This window comes from Chiloscyllium plagiosum, unplaced genomic scaffold (assembly GCF_037043375.1).
Source record: "Chiloscyllium plagiosum isolate Xiang-an unplaced genomic scaffold, Cpla_swu_hap1 HiC_scaffold_52, whole genome shotgun sequence".
Lineage (NCBI taxonomy): Eukaryota > Metazoa > Chordata > Chondrichthyes > Orectolobiformes > Hemiscylliidae > Chiloscyllium > Chiloscyllium plagiosum.
Genome location: NW_028270190.1, coordinates 3,333,288 through 3,355,412, shown reverse-complemented (window position 1 = coordinate 3,355,412; position 22,125 = coordinate 3,333,288).

Here is a 22,125-nt window from a genome sequence, read left to right as displayed (position 1 = left end):
GTGGGAGTTAAAGTGTTGTGCTACGGGGTGGTTGGGTTGGTTGGTCCGGGAGTCTCATAGGTGTTCTCTGAAACGTTCCGCAAGTAGGCCGCCTGTCTCCCCAATAAACGCCCGGCCTATCACCCTCACCTTGACCTCCCTCCACCTATCGCATTTCAAAAGCCCCTCCCCCAAGTACCTCCTTCCTACCTTTTATCTTAGCCTGCTGGACACACTTTCCTCATTCCTGAAGGATGGCTTATGCCCGAAACGTCGATTCTCCCGTTCCTTGGATGCTGCCTGACCTGCTGCGCTTTTCCAGCAACACATTTTCAGCTCTGATCTCCAGCATCTGCATCCCTCACTTTCTCCTCTGTAACGGACCCAGGCTTTCAATGACACAGCAACTGAGGGATGAGGAGCAACCATTAATCTTTACCTGATGGAGATTCGACCCTTCTCAGTTAAAGAAACACCATCAACGCAATGTATTCCAAATGTCCCCTCAGTCGTACCGTGCACAGCCGCAGAAATACTTCTCTATGTTTTGAATGAGTCCCTTTGCCAACAAAGTTTCAACATTGCAGCTTTCTCCGTCTTCAAGTGGCAATAGTTTAGAGTGGGTTGAATTGTCTCCACTCTATAATAGACACATGGGAAGAGAATTGTTTCCCCTGTTTCTGAGCAGCAGTTTCAATGCTCTGACTGATGTCTCAATGTCATGGAAAAAAAATGATAAAAGAGCCAGAATCAATGGACAATAGATATTGTTAACCTGATATACGTTGTTTGTAAATTTTCCCCCAGTCATTATATGCAGCTGGTCTGTTATTTTATCCCAGTCTCCTCTTCTAACGAGGTGGGACAAAGGCAACCCTGCAGTGCTCTGGCGCTACTCCCACATTCAACTGAGAAAGACGTAAAGGATTGAACGATTTATGGTCCATTCCTCAGCAAGCCTCTTCCATTCCATTCAGATCAACAATAATTCTTCTTTTTGTGATTTGAAAAGTGAAGTAAGGAAGAGGTTAACAAAGCTTGTTTGTTAAGTGACTGTGATTAATGTCAATCTCTCCGGATTCTAATTATCACAGTGAAGGGTTTCCATCTTATAATGAGAAATGGTCTCCGTTCAATGTGTTATCTCATACTATGAGCGGGAGCATCATCCAAAGCACGAACTTGGATCAGCTGCACCACACAGAGGGGAGAATAGATCAGAATTTAAGAACAGCAGACTGCAATGTTTCAACAATGGATAGGGGGTTATACGATTATGTTTGGTATCTTTCTACATATCATGACCAATTGTCATTATCACACTATATCTATTATGCACTTTGCATGATTCAACATTTTTACTATCCTATCCTGGCTATCGTTGGTGTTCCTGGTAAGTCTCACTTTCCAGCTATTATTTGTATAAACTGTAGTTTACTTGTCTTACATTTCTTTTCATTTGCTCTATGCTCTATGTACGGAGACCATACTTTCAGTATTCACTCTACAAACCACGACTAACTGCATTCGTGAACTATTTCATTCCCTCTCTCCTTTTTGCAGTGTCTCGAAATTGACCTGATCAGTTTCAGCTATAAACCACAATTCATTGCACCACTGTCCATAATAATTAAATATTGACAGTTTGGTTGCAAAGTCCTCACTCTGACTCCATCCACCCCTGGCCAATATCTGAGAATGAAACAGACGAATTACAACTGTGGTGATCCGTTTGACCATGAGATGATTACTGACCCCATACACGAACTATTCATAGTTTTAACTACAACCACCTCCAGCATATACGTGACTGGCTCATCCCAATTGCTATTTGAACATTGAGCCATGAAATGCAGCCTTAATGATGACAATAATCTGCTGCTCACATTCCCAGCTTCAAACATGTAGAAACAAATCTGAGTTGATTCTACATGGCTTATCTCCAAACGATACTTCTCCTTTAACATGGTTACGCTATTTTTTTTAGTTTATTTCAGAGAGTCCGTAAAAGGATCGATTGCAAAAAGTCTACGTTTGAATGATTTGAGGGCCAATTTGATTATAATTACCAGATAGTGCCTCAGGCGATAGATTTTCATGCTTTAAAAATAATACTTGTGCAATGAAAGGAGTGTTTTCAATACTCACAGCTCAGCTTTCCTCTTGCTTGCTCTGGCTGTTCACTGAAAATAGACAGTCAGTTTTGAGGCAGCTTGTTTAATAAACAGCTGAATGGGGAAAAAAAAAGTATTCCATGCTGAAAATCTCTGCCATCTCTCTATCTCGCCTGTAAGACCCCACGTTTGCGTTCGCCCTTTGCGGCAAGGAGTGTTTTTGGAGGTTGTTGCAAGGACTTGGAACAACATCATTAAGTCGGGTTACACTGTTGGGTTTTCCGTAAGATTGCGTTATTTTCTAAGATTTTCTATTTTACTTCCGTTTCATTCGATAATCTTGCAAATATATTTTGTTTTGTTTAAAACCAAGTGCTGTGACCATTCATATCACTCGTACAGTATCCTCTCTGCACGTTTTAAAACAGATAGCAAAGTTAGGATCCATGCGATTTTTTTGAACTGCAAGAGGGGGTCTGACCATGTCGATAACAAAACCAACATCCAATCCATCCATCATTCCTATGTGCGTTGACCTATATTGTTATTGGGTGTGGTAATATATTCATTTAAATATTGTTAAGAAAATCTTCGCACCACTCCCCGAAATAGCACTGAGTGTCTATCTCCCTGTCTATTACACAAACGCCTGCTGGTTGTTCAGAATTAAACTGATTTCCACCATGTTTTTCCCTCTCAAACACCATTTTTAACCAGAAACGCCCTCGTCTGCATAGCCCCATTCCTCTCTCTCACTCACACTCACTCACAAACACACACACTCCCTCACTTACAAACATACACACAACTCGCGCGCACACACCCTTGCCATGTACTGGTATAATGGCGATATAAGGACAAAGATTTGCGGGAGCCACATTTACCGTCACTCACAACATTGGTTGCAAATTTCCCCATGCTTGTGTCACAAAGATGGTCATTTTTGTTCTCCTAAAAGGTGTTCCTTGGCTCAAAGATATTGTGTCCTTGATATTTTTCAGAGGAGTAATAAATCACTCAGGGCTTCGAGCAGTCTGTTTTTGTGCAGAGATGAAAATTATTTTGAGAGGCCTTTCAGGTCAAAGTTTTCATGTTTACGAAATGACCTGTATAAAGCAAGGGTAGTGGTCAGCTCTCAAGCTGAGCAGTTTAGTTCAGTCCTGAAAAGGTTAGGAGTTCAACAGTGTGCTTTGTGCAAGCAAACTCTCTCTATTTTCTCACGTCAACCTCTAAGCATGCGTTCTATGTATACTGGATTTTAAAGGGTTTGCTAACTAAGACTGTTATATGCATTTGGAATAGCATAATTAAGTCTAGTTTGCGTAGATAACCTTCTGTAAATGTTGTTTATTCTGCTCTTTGTGTTTCGTTGTGCAATTTTGCAAATAATTTTGTTTTCGGTTTTCAAGTCTAAGTTAACTAAGTTAACATGACCATGCATAGTACATTATGTTGGTGAATACCCACTCTTCTGGCAGAAGCCAAAGCCACTTCGTTCACAAGCAGTCATCCATGCCAATCCTCTTCGGATCTCTCTGGGGGCCTCACGGATTCGGCTCATCCACCTTGATATATGGTTCAGAGAACCCTCGCCTTCACCACGCCCCGCCGACAACAAACCGAACTTAAATAGTGGATGTGCACGGGGGGCACTGGGAACGGCAAGGAGCAGATCATCAGGGATATGGAGCAACACTTCCAATGACTGAACAGGTCAGCATGAATCTCTAATACACATTGTGCCACTAAGTCCGGTCATCTCTCTCAGTTTAAGAAACATCCAGCCTTCAATTATTCCTTAAAAAGGAAACGACAGATTATACAACACACGATTTTCCATTTGCCAAGCTTTTATCCATTGACTTTAACTGCCTACATCCATTTGAAGGCTGTCCACATTCTCTTGATAATTTAAAGTCCTGCTTATTTGAATGTCATCGCCGCACTTAGTTGCAGGACATTGTTTCCTCTCTTCCAAGTCATTGAAATAGATTATAAATAGTTAAGGACACAGCCCTGGTCACTGTGTGATTCCACTTGTACAGTTCTGTCAATAAAATTAGAATGACTTATACGGATTGGCTGCTTCCTGTTTGATAACCAATCCATTCACATTCTACTGTTGAATATTCGAAGGGCTAAATAAGAACGAGGGCATCAGTCATCAATTTGGCCACTCGAGCCTGCTCCACCCTTTAATACAAACATGGCTGATGTTATCTCGAGCTCAGTTCCACGTTCTTGCCCTCTCTTTATATCCCTTCATTTACACAATATCCATACATCCACGGGTCTCTGGAAAAGTGAATTACAAGAAGTCACAACGATTTGAAAGAAGTAAGTTGTCGTCATTCTCTTTTTTCAAAAATGTGCTCCGCCTTACCGTAAACTTTGTTAGTTTGTTGTGGATTGCCTATATGAAGAAACAGCCACTCCACATCTCCATAATGCATCCCTCAATGAGCTCTCCTCTTATTCTTCTCAACTCCAAAGATTATATTTCTGAACTGCTCAATCTCTCATAAGACAAACTCATCATCTCTGGAATCAATCTGGAACATTTTCCGAACTGCCTCAAATGCAGCTGCAGGGTTTGTGCAGTCAGTACTCCATTTGAATTCTTCTTAATGTCTTGCATATTTGCAGCAAAACATCACTACCTTTATACTATATTCTTTTGGAAACAGCTTCTGAAATTACACTGGCCTTTCTCATCTCATACTGTAGCTCCATGTGGGTTTTCGGTAATGCGTTCAAGGAAACACCTATTCCTTTGCACGTAATCATTCTGAAGGGTTTCTTTCTTAATTTCGATAATGCGTTGTCTTTCTATTACACTGACCAAAATGGATAACCTCATAGTTGACAGTGTTAAGTTTCACTGGCAAATGTTGGCCCACTCATTTAACCTCTCCATAACCTTTTGTAAATTTCGTATTGTATGTCAGGCTGTATCAGCTGAATATCCCCATCCCATTGTGGGTGTAATAGGATCGAAATCGTGAATATACTGCTGCTGTTCCTCTGTAACAGGCTGGATTCCTCCATTTGCTGTGTAATTGTCATCTGTTGCCGACTGCTTGCAGTATTCTCTGTAAAACATCATCTTTCCTTCTTGTAAACTGAAGCGAGTATTGGATCAAAATGATCCCCTTTTCCTTTTAAATTCATAGCTTCATTGCAAGAACCAGTTGAGGGAATCACCTCTGAGCTGCTTCCAAAGCAACAATAACCTTTTTCCAATGAGGTTTCTGAATCTGTACTCACTAATCAGATGTAAACGCTTCAACGTCAGCAGCAGCAACAGTTTGACAGCCTGTTAGAAGGGTCCCAGCCAGGTTAGGACTGAATAAGCTGTCTCGAAAAATGCACCGATTTGTTGAAGGATCATTGTCCTTCTCTTTTCCACCAGCATAACGGGAGATCTCGTGAAAAATGTCGCAATGACGCTTGAGAGAAGGAATAATATTGCAATAGGAAGGATGGGATTTAAGTGGAAAGTGTGCAGAAGAAATGTCTAAAGATGAAACCAGGATTCAAGGATCTGTGTTATAAAGAGGGCTTTCTTTTATAATGTAGGAAACTGGGGTGGGGGTCTTATGGAAACGTGAGAGGGTTGGAAAGGGTGAATAAGGATTTTATTTCCAGGGTGAGGAATCAAGGACGAGAGGGCATCAATTTAAGTGGAAATAATGAACATGAACCTGAGGGGCAACCTTTTTACAGAGAGGGTGGTACGCAAGTGGAATGAGCAGAAGTGTTTGAGGCGGGTACATTAACAACATTTAAAAGGCATTTGGACAAATTCATTGACAGGAAATGTTCAAAAGAATATGGGCCAAGTACATTGAAGTGGGTTTAGCATGGATGAACATTTTGTCTGGCATGGACAAGTTTGGGTCAAATGCTCTGTCTCTGTCCTAAATGACCCTATGACTGTTTGATTATATTACTGTAACATGTAGCGAGATTATCTGAACGTTGAGATAGGCCTCGTCAAACAGCTCACTTGAATCTAATATAAGACTCGAGGGAGACTTATATTAGATTCGAGTCCAATTCACTCACATTCCAGAAATGTAAGGGGCAGCTTAGAAACAGCAAGAAGAAGCAAGCAATCAGAAGATCCACATATCAAAGTCAAAACTGAAACACAAATATTGGTGTTGTTATGGAACAGTAAATGATATGTATCGTTATGTGTGCTCTGCAGTAATAAACGGAAAATTCAAGTTGCTTCTAAACTGTGTTAACTCAAGTGAATGCTAGCACTCTGAAAAATTAAAGTCATGAGCGTGTATGAGATGGTTTCCATTAACAGTATGCTGAGCACCGACCTAGAGATTGGACTTTTTTTTTTTAATTGGTGTGTGATCAGGAAAACTAAGTGAAAAATTTCCGCAGGAGTTTTTGTGAGCAGTGATTTTATTGATTTTAGTCATGTCTGAGTACGAAACCGATCGTTTTTCTTGAAACTCTGATTAAAAACTTGAGTCAGGGAAGCCATGAAGGTATGAGGGGCAAATTTGATTCAGTGGCTTGGAAAAGTACATAAAAGGAAGATCTAATGGAAGATCGATAATATCTGTTGTTGATAGAATAACTGTAAGGTATACTATGTGTATATATATCCCTATACAGTGCAAACAGCAACATTGAAAGGTAATCAAATAAAAAGAAGCCAAATATTGTATTAGATCAACAGAAGTGGCTCATAACCATTCCAGATGTAGTGGAAAACCTTGCATTAAGAGTCTGTTACAACCAGCAAAAGAGAACTAGTGAATTAGTAAGACAAATTAAGAAATTGTGAAAGCCCAAACAAGTTCAAATTTATTTTTTGACAGCCTGGAACCAATGAACCGAGCTCTTGTTAGGGGTATTAAAGAAGTTGATATTTTGATTGTTAGGCAGAGAGACCAACTGTCATCGAGAGTCTGCCATTCTCTGTCATAGGTTTTTTTTTTCATCTGTAAAATCTTTGCAAAAAAAACATCAAAGACGACCCAGGAAGATCCGCAGCTGAAAGAACACAGAAAAGGAAGACGACAGCCGCTGTGCGGTTTTAATACCAAGTAGAATTAATTCTAATTCGGGCTTTTCTTGGAATAATGCATTGTTATGCAGTAGGAGGTGGATAACAAACCTTTTAGCGAATGGAGGCGAAGAGTAGTAATCAGTCGGTGCTTAATGTTCACTTTCATAATTACAGAATAAATTAATATTTTTCTCTACAAAGAGTGGAAATTGGAAGTTCTCTGTCACTCATTCATTAACACATTGTGAGGCGGTGTGAGCTTTTCTGTGTGCTTAGTTTATATAGCAGAAATATTTACCGACGCACCATAAAACATTTCAACCTCGTGGCCGAGATTTGGACTGGGTTAGACTGATCCAGTCTTACATTTGGACAGATTTGAATAGATGTCAGTTCCGAAAGATCCCAGATGATTTAAATAATTTTCGATTATTGTCCTAAGTGTTAAGATAAAACATAAATGAGACATAGATGGTTAATTTCTGTTAATTGTGATTAGCTCAATTAAGAGTGACAAAAATGGTTCTTAAAATTGTTAAAGAGGTTCATGGGTTGGAAGATGATTCGCAAGTTAGACAATAAAGTTAAGAAATACAAAACAAATCATGCATTCAGAATTAGTAAAGTGGTTACAATTGGATTTAATGAGGACAGAAGTGAAAAAAAGTTGTAATGAAGTTAATCTTGGACTTCACTATTTCAGAGAAAGAGACAAGTGCAGCAGATTTAGAAAAAAACGTAAATTGCAATTGAGCAAAATGGAGTTAGAACATAAAGAAAGGGAGAGAGAGAAAATGAAAGAGAGAGAAGTTAATTAGCTGATCAAAGAGAGGGAACAAAAAGGAAGAGAAAGAAAGAGAGAAGAAAGAGAAAGAGGGAGAAAGAGGGAAAAAGAGAGAGAAAAGGGAAAAACAGGGATCAGTGCTGTAACGCTAGTTATTTGTAATATTCATAAATGATGTCGGTGTGAGTGTGAATGGGGTAAGAGGAGTGTAATAAGGAAGTTTGTGTTTGACACAAAAATTTCCGAATGGTTGAAAGTGAGGAGGATGGTTTGACGTTGAACGAACTGATAGGTGGAAAGGTGAGATGGGGAGATCAATGACAGACAAAATTTAATCCTGGTAAATATGAGGTTTGCGCTTTGAAAGAAGAATGCAGACTGGGGAGTACTCACTGCACAGTATCATGTTCATAGCGCATTTCTCCACAGATCCCCGAATGTGACTGGACAAGTTAAGAGACATTTTAAGAAAGGCAATGGGCACAGTAGGAACAGCAGGCACAGCATTTTATCATTGGATTAGGAGATTTATATATGACTTTGGTGAGGCCAAGATAGAATACTGTGTGCACTTCTGCGCTCCACGTTACAGGAATGACGTGATTGCACGAGTGGCAGAGGAGATTGACTAGGATGTTCCTCGTGATAAATCATTTCATCGATGAAGATAGGCTGGATCCGCTCGGATTTTTGCTTTGGAATGGAAAGGTGGAGAGGGACGTGATTCAGAAGTATAAGACGATGATGGGCTTGGACTGGGTCGATTGACATCAGCTCTTCCTTTGAGTCAAAGAGTAAAGAACAAGGGGTAATAATTTTAAAGCGAATGACTTGAGATTTTGAGAGGAGTTGAGGATTGTTATTCTCCCTGGGTGTGTTGGGGTCTGGAGTACACTTCATAAGAGTGGAGTTCGCAAGCGTAACCTCACAACCGTTAAAAAGTACTTGGTTGAGCCCTTGAAATTTCAAAACGTTCAGGGCTCCTGAACAAGTGTTGCAAAGTGGGGCTAATGTAGACTGTGCTATAATTCCACTGGGATCGAGTCTATGCTACTGTGACATTCTGACTTTGGAAACTCAATCATTGAGTTGCTTAATTGATCGGTTTCTGTGGGGAGAATTAGCAAGGTTTATAAGAGTGAACTGTAATATCTTCTAAAAGTGCTTCATTGGGAAAAGTAACAGAAAAAATGCAGCTGACTTAGAGTCTGAACCGAGAGAATGAAGAATTGGGAAACGACACAACTATTTGTGAACTACTTCAGTTCTGTCTTCACAGAAGAAAAGAATACAAAACAAAACTCTTGCCGCCAATACACAGACAGGAATGTTTGTTTAGAAAAAAAGGAATTTATTTGGATTTTCAAAAAGATTTTGTATGAAGTTCCAAACCTACTGTACAAAATTAAATTGATGGGATGAGGCTAAAATATGGGCATTGTTTGAGAATGAGAGAGATGACAAGAAACAGCGAGTAGAAATAAAATAATGTGTTTTGGAGGGGAAGTCAGGTGGCAAGTCGCAGAGATCGGTACTTGAGTACCAGCTGATCACAATGCATGCCAGACATTTAGTTGAGGGTATCAAATGCAACGTTTTCAATCCTACTGATAGCACTAAATAATGTTGGATTGTGAGTGGATGACGACCATGTGATAAAGAACCGGGGTGATTGACACGAATGGACTGAATGGGCTAATACGTGGCAGATGAAGATCAGTGTGAGTGGAGGTGACATTTTGCACTTTGGTGGTAATAATTAAACAGCAGCCTAACATTTCAAAAGGGATTAGCTGAAAAAAGTTTAACCATAAAGGGACTTTTGTTCCTTATTTTGACTTTTTTGTTCTGTGCAGACCTCCGAGGCCAATGCAGGGCTGCAAACTCTGAAGCCAGAAGTGAATAGTGGGAATGACAGAGGCAGGCTGACCAGTGTACATCGACCCAAGTAGGTGGTTTTATTATTGTAAATTATCCTTGTCTGCTAGTCACTAAAATCAATCTTGTGGCAACAGAAAACAGTTTGCAATATAAATGTTGTACTGAACTTCATTCCAAGGCGATTTGATGACAAGAGTAAGATTAGATTAGCACAGTGGCTCAGTGGTTAGTAATGCTGCCTCACAGCACCAGGGACCTGGGTTAATTCCATCCTTAGGCAACTGTTGGTGTGAAATTTGCACATTCTCCCCATGCCGGTGTGGGTATCTGCTTTGGGTGGGCGGCACGGCGGAACAGTGGTTAACACTGTTGCCTCACAGCGCCAGAGACCTGGGTTCAATTCCCACCTCAGGCGACTGACTGTGTGGAGTTTGTACATTCTCCCCGTGTCTGCGTGGGTTTCCTCTGGGCGCTCCGGTTTCCTCCCACGGTCCAAAAATGTGCAGGTTAGGTGAATTGGCCACTCTAACTTCCTGTAGTGTTAGGTGCAGGGGTAAATATAGAGAAATGGGTCGGGTGGGTGCGCTTCGGCGGGTCGCTGTGGACCTGTTGGGCCGAAGGGCCTGTTTCCACACTGTCAGTAATCTAATGTAAAAAAGTAAGGGTGTCTTACTGCAGCCATACAGGAGCTTGTTGAGACCACATCTTAAACATGGTATAAAGGCCAAAACTGACATTGAGGGAGTGCAGTGAAGGATGGGTAGCCTGATCTCTGAGATGACAGGCTGCTGGGGGAGCAGAGCAGGGGCCGACTGGGCCTATATTCCATGGGGTTGGGAAAATGAGTGGAGATCTCGGTGAGACATATAAAATTCTGACAGGGCGCAACGGATTGGAGCAGTGATGATAATTCCCCTGGCTGGGGCATTAAAGACTAGGAGCCACAATATTAGATACAGGCAAGGCACTCTACATTGGGATGAGAATAAATGTCCACACACAGAGACTGATGAACCTCTCCCACATTGGGCTGTGGGAGCCAAGGCACTGAATGGAAATAAGGATTTCGAGACTCTAATGTGATGGGAATAGAGCAGGGCGATGGTGTGCAGATAAATGATCAGCCACTATTACTTTGAACGCGGGTAGAAAACGCTATGAAATAGACCAGTTCCTATTTTATTTATTTCAAATGATTAATCACTTGAAGGAATATGTACATTATGCAGGGAAATTCTGTTGAGATGATGTTCAAACATGAACTAGAATGGTGAAGCACAATGCGTTGAATAGCGTATTCCTTTTCCCATGTTCCTATGCAGTCTGTGGGAAAGCTCCATGAATGTTGATACAAGCTCTCAGATGCTCAGACGATGGGATCTTCAGCGTCCACAAGACTGTTTTTCTCGTTTCCGTTTCTGATGCCGAGGCTGGCGCTGGGTGTTATGTCCCATTTAATGCTTTGAATCCTCAGAACATTTTGATACAATCGCGTCTCTTATTTGGCCATTTCAGAGAGCACTGAACAATTTATCACATGTCTGCGTGTCTGCAGTCACTTTTAGGCCAGATCAGGAAAGCATGGGAGATTTGTTTCCTGAAAATACGTTAGTGAAGCAAAGTAGTGTTTCGATCGACATTGGCATGATTATCAATATTACTGACATGAGTTTAAGGTCTTAATGTTATATTAATTCCTTTCAACTTCCACCAGCAGTCAGATCATTAGCGTATTCTGGATTGGTAATCCAGTAACATTTCCAAAACGGCACAAATCGAAATGTGAACCCATCAGAAAGCAATCTAAGCAGGTTATTTCTGTGTTGCTCGACAACTCTGTCAAAAAAAAACCCTTCCATCAATTTGACTTTCGTAATAAGACTGAGGGCCTGGTAATTGTTTAGACTATAATTGTGCCCCTCTTGGTGGACTAGACATAGTTAAGTAAGTTTCCACATTGCCAAGTAGATGTCAGAGTTGAGTGTCAGTCCTATTGCAGTAAGGGTATCAGAGACCATAGCCTTTTTCACATCTACTTTGGTAAGCTGTTTCTCGATGTCACGTGAAGCGAATCAAATTGCTTGAAGATTGGCATCTGTGATTCTTTAGGCATCATGACGATAGGAAGGTGGATCATTGAGTGAACATTTCTGGCCGAGGATGGTGCGGATACTACATCGTTGTATTTTGCACAGATGTGCAGGGCTGTTCCATTGTATAGGATGGGGATATTTGTGGCGCCTTCTCCACCATTTAGTTGTTTTATAGTCCATCACGATATTTTCTCGCTCACAATTGTGTTTACTGTCGTGTGTATCTCAGTCGAGTGAAATACTTCGTTTGCGAGCAGTACTTTCAGCTTAAGTGGAAAAGAATCGGCTTTAGGGAAAGGAATTTTTCCAAGTCAAAATAAAGCATTATCTGACTTTCCAGATTCCAAAAAAAATGTAACCCAGCGATTAAGAAGCTTATTTGTTTTAAACAATCAATGATTTGTAACAAAACGCAGGAGAAATAATGAAATGTTTACGGAAAAACTTTGAAAAATCAAACCAGAGAGTAACTTATTCTAATTTCATTAAGGAAGTGTTCAGCCAAAAAAAAAACAACAGTTCAAGTTATTTTGTACAAATTAGTTGTGTATTTGAAACTATATATATAATAATAACAATTCTTAAAAATTCTTTATATAATTATCGAGGCAGATTTCAACGTCGTTATAAAATATTAAACAGATGCATGGCACATCTTGCCTGGGTAGCTAATAAAAACTTAACAATCGATATAATAATAACTATTCTTCTTATTGTTCATATTATAAGTTTTTCTAACATAATCAAATATTTTTATGTAAAAAGGGACAATAGAATTTGGTAATGGGGAGTACATGTCAAGCAGTTGGTCGAGATAAACAACGAGAGGCATGACCAAAAAGAGTACAGCCACTAACTTTGGAAAGCAATATAGAAAGATCCGAAGGCTGAGAAATTACAAATCTTTTTCAGCATCATAACTAACTAAGAACGTATGACTGTACATGGAAATGTCTATCATTAATCAGGTGTTTTCCAAGTTTGTCCCATAGTCGGAAGGGGATCTTACCGCAACATCTCAACATATGATCTAACAGTAAATGTATAAAAATACTGTATTTTTTTCTGCAAAATCACAGTTTACCATTGGTCTCTCGACTGGTCTGAAATGAAGATTAAGAAAACGATTGTCTTTTCAAGTCAAAGCCAGATTCTACAAAGATCCGTTGGTCCTCACCCTGCATTAACCAGTTATTGCTTGAGTAAAAGTCCACGATGTGCCTGCATCCTGTTGGTCTCCTTCGCTTTTTCCCCCTGTTGCGGGAGTCTCGCTTCTTCAGTAAGCCTGGACAAATACATCAGAGGTGAAAGAAAAAAATAGAGCTACACAGACGATAGTGCACAGGGCATGCACTAGGAACAAATAAGATCAACATTATTTTATGTTCAAGAGTTCATTTGTCAATCTAATAATGGCCTGGAATATGCTGTTCCTGGACATCTTGTTGGTATGATTAAGTTTCTGTAAATTCAGTCTAACAAAAGAGATTGTGCGAGATCAGTCCTGGGTACAATGCGTCTTTGATGATGTTAGCAACTTTCCGCGACAGTGAGCCATGTAAACGTGTCCATGCATGCAACGTCGTTTTCCATGATGGTTTGAGTTGTGCATACCACCGTCTACATTTTCTTACGATCCTGGGCAGAGAGGTCGCTAAGACAGGGCGGTACGCACCCAGGAAGTATGTGTTTTGTAGTGCATCTATGGAACGTGATGATGCTTCTTACGTGCATGTCAGAATTTCTAACCCACCTGTGGAGAAAACGCGTTTTTTGTGCCTTCCTGACCGCTTGCATCCACTTCAGATGTTCAGATTAGGTGGTGATTATCGTTACTCTGAGAAACTTGATGTTCTCCACTGTCTTAAAAATAGTTCTATTGACATCAGTGTGGGCGTGTTCTCCTCCAATCCTACGAAAGTCAATGATTAGTTATTTCGTTTTGCTGATGTTGAGAGAGAAATGTTCTCATCACTGAGCTCGCTCCTTCCCTTCTGTAGCTTGACTCATGATTAATTGGAGTCCAGTAGATGTTCAGGATGCATCCGTTCTGAGCTCCAGTGCTGAGTGTTATTGTTGACGAGGTGCATTTGTCTGTCTTCACCGATTACCGTCTGTGAGTCAGAAAGCTGAGGATCCAATTGCAGAGATATAAGAAGAGATTAAGGTCGCAGAGCTATGAGATCAGTCTGGAGTGCATAATGGTTTTGAAGGCAGAACTATGTCAATGAGTGGGAGTGTGTGGTAAGAGTCCATGTCCAGATGTTCCAGGGATGAGTGCAGGGTAAATGAAATGTCACCCGATGTGGATCTGTTACATGTGTTGGCAGATTTTAGAAGGTCGAGGCAGGCTGGGAGGTTGGAGTTGGTGCGTATCACGATTAGTCTCTCGAAGCCCTTCTGGATTATTAAGGTAAGATTCACTGGGCAGTATTGACTAAGGCACATTGCTATCTCATGTATGGGTATGATGGTTGCTTTCTTGAAGAAGGTTGGCATTTTGGTTAAGAGAAAGGGGTGGGTTGCAGATATCGGTGAATACATTCACCAGTTGTTCCAAGCAGAATCTCAGTGTTCGGCCAGGAATACCATTGATGCATGTGTCTTTCCTTGGGTTGACTCGTCAGAAGACCGATCTGACGTCTGGAGTGGTCAGCGAAGGACTAGGTGCATCCGGGGCCTTCAGTGCATATGGCACCTCGTCGCTAGCATTCTGCTCAAAAAAGGCATAGAAAGCATTGAAGGCATCAATATCCCAGGCGATCTTGGAAACCATTCGTTTGCATCGTGCTGTCTATGCCGATATTGTAGTCCCGTTTCCCGGTCTCCATGTCAGTCGAAGTAAACACTCAGAGACACAGACTGGCTTTATCTCCTTCATCTTTATTCCGTACCTTGGAGGGAGAGAGAATGATCGCCCATGTGTACAGAGACGTGAGTTCTAGGTTTTCTCTTGAGCAGCAGATTCTTAATGAATGATGTCGTCACTTCCAGGGAACAGCCTCCAGATAAGGCAAAATCGATTTTGATTGGGTGACCGTTACAATCAGCGATCATTGATAGTAATGATCAAGCCATCTGGCATGAGACAATGAGTGCTCTTAACCTTGTTAACTGGCTTCACATAATGAACGCTTTTTCATCTTGCTAAAATGCCTTCGCACAAGGAATGCTTTTTCAAATCGTCAACCTACGATCCTTGCTTCCAGCAACTCATTGCTTACTGCAGGTTCTTACCTATTCCAAGTCATGCTAGCTGAGACTTCGTCCCACAAGCCTAAAACTTAACTCTTTCCCTGCCTGTTCATACCTTATACACTTTCTCACTACAGCATCCTTCATCAATATTCAGAACTTCAAACCGAAATTAATGTTAACCACAAATTTACTAACCCATCCTTCTCTGCCCTCATTCAAGACATTTAAAAATGACAAACAGCAGTGGCCCCAAAACACATCATTGCAGACACCAATACTAACTGAATTCCTAGATGAATATTTTCAATAAACCACCACCCTGTATCTTCTTTCAGACAACCATTTTCTGATCGAAGCCACTAAATTGCGTCAATCCCTTGCCACCGTATTTTGTGCAATCGCCTATCACAGGGAAACTTATCAAATGGCATAGTGAAATCCACGAAGACCATACCAACAGCTCTACCGTCATCCACTAGTTTGGCCACTGTCTCAAAGAAGACAGTAAGGTTTGCGAGGTACGACATACCCTTCACAAGCCAGTTTGACTCTCCATAATCAAGTTATTCCTTTCTAGATGATTATAAATCCGAGCGATTTCTTTTTAGAACTTTGAAGCTTAGGTTGATGAGAAGTATGCAAGTTAGCACGCTGAGATTTAAGGTTTGTTTTCAGACGTTTCGTCACCATACTAGGTAACATCATCAATGAGAGTTTGTGGTGAAGCTCTGGTAGTATGTCCCGAATCACTATTTATAGGTCTTGATTTCATAAGTTGGGTGATGGCATTTCCGGTTTATTTTCAAGAGAAGGTTGATCGGGTCTAATTTATTGTATTTATTGATGGAGTTCTGGTTACAATTGCATGCCGTTAGCAATTCACTTTTGTGTGCTCGCCTGTCTTATGATGAGTATCATTTGTCTGAATGTAATGAACCTATTGATAATGGTACATGTCTTTTGATGGCCAGTTGGTGTTCATGCATCTTGGTGGCAAGTGTCCTGCTAGATTGTTCGATGTCGTGCTTTTTATAATTCATGCATGTTGTCTGGTAATTAACATTAGTTTTGCTGGTGGTATCCATTGTATCGGTTATATTCATTAGTTGCTGTTTAAGTGTGTTGGTAATTTTTGAGCTGCCTTAATGCTGAGGTGTCTGCACAGTCTGGAAGTCATTTCTGATATGTGTTTGATCGACGGTACTGTGGGTATAGTTTATAACACTTTCCAACACTTTACCCACAACTGAAGTAAGGGTCACTGCTCTAAAAATACCAGGGTTGCCTCTACTCCCCCTCTTGAACATGAGAACAGCATTTGCTTTCCTCCAACCTTCTGACACTATTCCTGTAGACAATGAACACTTTAAGATCCCAAAGGTTCAGCAATCTAATCTATGGCTTCCCAGAGAATCCTCTGATAAATCCAGTCAGGCCCACGTGATTTATCTATATTTACACTTTCCAGAATTGCTAACAATTCCTCCTTGTGAACCTCAATCCCGACTAGTCTAGTATCCTGTATCGGATTTTTCTCCTCGACAACGTGATGAATTTCTCGTGCGAATAGTGCAATGTCCTCATTTAGCGCTTCCCTTATCTCCTCTGACTCCTTGCACAACTTCCCACTACTCTCCTTGATTGGCCCTCAGCGTACTCTTTGTTTTATTCGTGATGTCCCTACAGAAAATCTTAGAGTTTTCCTTGATCCTATCTGCCAATGACTTCTCATGTCCGCTCCTGGTTTTTCTTGGTTCACTCTTTCGAACTTCCCTGGCTAACGTATAACTTTTAAGCGCCCTAACTGAGCCATCACATCTCATCCTAACATAAATCGTCTTCATCCTTTCGACAAGTGATTCAGCTTCATTAGGAAACCATGGCTCCCTCGCTCGACAACTACCTACCTGCCGGACAGGTGCATACTTCTGAAGGATCAGAAATAGCTGTTCCTTCAATTTTGCACATCCCCATCCCATGCATCCCAAATCCTGCCTAATCGCATCGTTCTTACCTTTACCCCACCTGTAACTTTGGCCGAGTGGTACATATCTATCCCATTCCAACACTAAAGCAAACATAACCGAATTTGTGGCCTCTGTCACCAAACCGCTCTCCTACCTCCAAATCTAACATGTGGCCAGATTCATAACCAAGTACCAAAACGAATGTGCCCTCGCCCCTTGTTAGCCTGTCTACACATTGTGCCAGGATACCCTCCTGTACACAATGAACAAAAACTGACCCATCTAAAGTTCATGAAATATGCAATATTTGGAATATTAGTCAATATTTGGAAACTATAAAGTCCACCATAACAACTAACCTGTCACTCTCGCTCGTATCGAGGATCATTTTTGCTATCCTATCGTATACGTCTCTGGAACTATTCAGAGACCTTCAAAAAACTCCCTACAATTTGTCCTCTCCTTTCCTGTTTCTCACCTCAGTACATACAACCTCAAAAAACGAGTCCTCAAACGTTCTTTCAGCAAGCGTAATGCTGTCCTTGACTAACAATGCCTCAGCTATCCCCCTTTTTACCATTTTCTCTGTTCTTATTGAAACATCTAAATCCCAGAACCTGCAATAACCATTCCTGTCCTTGATCTACCCATGTCTCGGAAATGGACACATCGTTCACCCACCTTATTCCGGATGCTCCTGTCACATGTCAAAACAACTTCCTTCTTGCTGGGGCCATTTTGCGATTTCGAAACGTTATTTCTAACCTCATTACTCTCAACCTCTTGTCCTGTCGAACTGCAATGTAGGTTCCCAACCCCCTGCTGAATTGGTTTACACCCATTGAAAGATCATTAGCAAATTCATACTCCCAAGGGTAGTGCCCCTCTGATTCTGTTTGTAGAGGTCTCACCAACCACAGAAAGAGCCCCAATTATCCTGGAATCCAAAACTTTCCCACCTACACCATCCCTGTAGTGATTTTTTCAACTCCTCTCTCTCCCTGTTCCTCGCCTCGCTCGCACGTGGCACAGGCAACAAACCAGAGATAACCAGAGTAGTAAGGGTATCGAATGCTTTGCCTGCAACGGTAGTAGATTCGCCAAGTTTAAGTGCATTTAAGTCGTCATTGGACAGGCATATGGACGTAGTTTAGGTGGGATGAGCTTCAGATTAGTCTGACAGGGCGGCGCAACATCGAGGGCCGAAGGGCCTGTACTGCGCTGTAATGTTCTATGTAGATAACAACTCTGTTTGTTCAAGCTCTAATCGTGCACAAGAGCTCCCTGAATTTCAGCCTTAAATCCCCATATCTCTGGTTGTTGGTGCCTGTGTAAGGTGGCACAGTGGCTCGGTAGTTAGCACTGCCACCTCACAGCGGCAGGGACCGCTTTTTTCCCACCTTCGGGCAACTGCGTGCGTCGAGTTCGCACGTCCTCCCTGTGGCTGCGTGGGTTTCCTCCGTGTGTTCCGGGTTCCAAAGATACACAGATTAGGTGAAATGTCCACGCGAAATTGTCGATAGTTTTCAGAGATGTATAGGTTAGTTACGCTAGTTAAGAGTAAATATATGATAGCAAGGAAATGGGCCTGGGCGGGTTGCTTTTGAAGGGTCCTTGTTGATTTGTTGGGCCGAAGGGCCTGTTTCCACATTGTAGGCATTCTGTGAGTTCGTGCTGCTCTCCCACCCCATTAAGGATACCTAAAACAGGAACAGAGCCATTAGAAATCCTAGCACCTGGGATGCATCATACCAACTGTGAGTCTCTCTCGTTCCTTCAAAACCTGACATCTGTCCCCATAACTCTGGAGTCGCCGCACTATTTCCAATATCCTCCATCGCTTCCTCATTTCTATACTCTATACCTCTATTCAGAAACTCACTCCACTGGCATTTAAGTTACTCAATCCTTTGAATTCACAGTAACCTTCATCACAGAGAACGCGTTCTCTTTTGGCTTTATGCTGTCCCTGTTTTCCCTTATCACTTACGACTGCCTTGTCCTCCTCTGAGCATTGTTGTTCTTCCTTGAGATGAATTTCAGTTGTAACTTCCGAATTATCCACTACTGCTGGTGCTGTTACTTCTCTTGCCTGCTTGGCTCCCTTTCCAAGTAAATCTTACCAGTTCCTCCCTCCTCGCTTTGTCCTTACGTTACTCAATTATAACCACATCACAGCAAGAAGAGAAGAATGGATTCGAACTGAAAGGGGGTGGTTTGAAACATGGGACACTGTGAACAATTAGAGGATTTATTAAATAGATACAAATCGAAATAGGGAATATAGATGAGGAGATGTAAAAGTTGAGACAACGACATTATTAATTGAAGTAGAAATCCATCCCGTTTTGTTTTGTCAATTCCAATGTGTTGTGGATTTCTGTACAGCGCATGTTCAACAGAGTAATATGTTTAAATTTTGGGTCTGATGCTACAACTTTTATTTCCAATAATATGATGGACAGCAGCTGTTGACAGAACCCAGCAGGACAACATTGTTTATTTCCTGGTTGAAAAGTGATTAACTTAAAGAATTTGCGACACCAGGATCAAGAATTTAAAACATACATCTGAGAAGAACGACAGATGAGAGCCAGGAATCACAGACAGAGTAGGAGTAGGGTGGGGACGTTACTACCTCAACTGAGGATCAAATAACATTTTATGCATTTTGTATGTCATATCCACGATAACATTGCTCATTCTGAATGTGTTGTGCTCATTTGAGCCATCTTATTTATGTGCACACACACTGATAAAACAGTAGTTTACATTAAATCATTTTCTTGTATTTTATTTCGAATTTGTATTATCACTTGCTGTTCCTTCTTGCAAACGTGTTATGTTTCTGTCTTTGTATTTTGTTTTATTCTGTTCATCAAGAAGTTGTTAGTGACAAGCAGATATAATTTTATTACTCTCTATTTGCCGCAGTCACAGTCTCCTGTCCCTTTCTGTTTATTAAGCAACGACGGGTGGGCTCTGATCCTTTGATATCAATTAAAATGGCAATTGTAAATTTTACATTTACTTTTGGGCGTAGGCCAATATATCTGAAAATGGAAAGGCGTATAAATTGCAATAAGATGTTTGCAGCTTGAGAAATAAATTATTGAAATGCATTGTGTTACAGATAAACTATTGCCTTATTAGAGCAGTGAGAGGAAACTCCAGAAAAGTCCATACTTTCTATATGTGTGTGCGTGTGTGTGTGTGTGTGTGAGTGTGTGTGTGTGTGTGTGTGTGTGTGTGTGTGTGTGTGTGTGTGTGTGTGTGTGTTCAGAGCAGTTTCTTCATTGGTAGTTGTTGTGGTGCAGTAGACATCAGTGCAGTTAAAAATTTCTCAAGTGGTATTTGCGAGCGTGGTTACATGGAGCATTGTCAGTTGATAACAAAGCAAAATCTTTGAGCCTGTGAAGAGAAAGCATAAACTTTCTCCTTTACCTCCAGCACTGTTAGAGGAGTTGGAGGTGGGCGGTAAGACCAACAGCAGTCGATGCCAAAATCTCGCCCACACCAGACATTGTTGTTACATTAAAAGTGTGTGTAAAGTTGAATGCGTTTACTGCACTCTTAAGAGAGAGTGAGTGCTGTTTTAAAGTGAGAACTGACAAACACATGTCATGTGACTAACTGGCAGTCTCAGAGTGTACTGGAAAATTCGAAAATCTGGCACGTTCGGTTGTAAAATAGAAATCTATGGTTGCTGTTTGACAACAATTCAAATTTAACGAATCAATTTAAATTATGCCCAAGGTTATTAAACCACGATTCCGTTTGAATTTATTAGTTTGCCAATGCAAAACAATTGACATGATCCGATGCTGCGGGTATCAAAAGTAAAGCTGGCATTTTGAAAGTCAGAGTAATTGCCATCGACACAGAAACTATGATCGAGAAAGACTGTCATTCAAACACATTTTCTTCGACGTTACCCTTTTTATATGAAAAAATATTCGCAGGGAAAGAAAGAAGATGAACCAGAGAAATCTTCAGCCGGAAGAAGACAGACACGGAATACTCTGGCCGCGGTATGCTTTTGAAATTACGTGGAAAGAATTTTAATAAGTGTGATTTTCAATTGATACAGTATATGAGTATCGAGTTGGAAGCAGATCGTAGGCAGTTATGGAAACGAGTGTATTAGAGTTGTGAATAGTTGTTGCTTCATGTTCATTTTTAGAATGAAGGAATAAATTGATATTATTTTCTTTAAATAGTGGAATTCTGGATTTCCCTGCCATTCATTTTTAAACAGACTACAAGGCGAGATGGGTTTCCTGTGTGTTTGGTTTCACTAGCAGAGGTGGTCACCACCGTGTCGTAACTGTTTGGGTGTTCTTCCGGGATTTGGGCAAGTTCAGACTGATCTACTCTGGGATTTGTCAGATTTCAACGGAAACAAAAGATCCCAGCAGATCTTTGGATATAAAAGATCCCAACAGATTGAAACATTTGCCGAATACCATCCGAGATCTTTAATTGAAGCGTCGGTGAAACAACCGGTTTAATTTTGATTACTTGTAGTTGGTTAAGTTAAAAGTAAGACAAATGGCTTTTCATGTTGCTAAGAATGTTCTGGGGTTTGAGGATGATGCCCTAATTTGCAAGAAAGTTTAGAAAGACAAAAACAGCCGTACTTTTAGAATTAGCAAACAGTTTGGAATTGGTTTTACCTCGTGAGGAAAGTAAAGCTGAAATCGCACAGATGTTAGTCAACCACATTTGCATATCAGATAAATAATCAAGAACAGTAGAGTTAGAAAAGTTAGATTTCAAATCAGGAAAATTGAGTTAGAACAGAAAGAAAGATAGAGACGAAAAATAAAGTGAGCGAAGGTTCTTAGCTGAGCAAAGAGACAAGAGAGGGAGAGAGAGAAGGAGAGAGAGATCAAGAGAGAAAAGAAAGAGAAATCGAGGGAGAATTTGAAATTCAGCAGTCGCTAATTCGTCAGGAAAGCCAAGTAAACAAGATGGGAATGAAGAGGCAAGCTATGATATATTCAGATACATTTTAAAAATGCGCCATTTGATGAGAAACATTTCGAAGCCTTCTTTGCATCATTTCAAA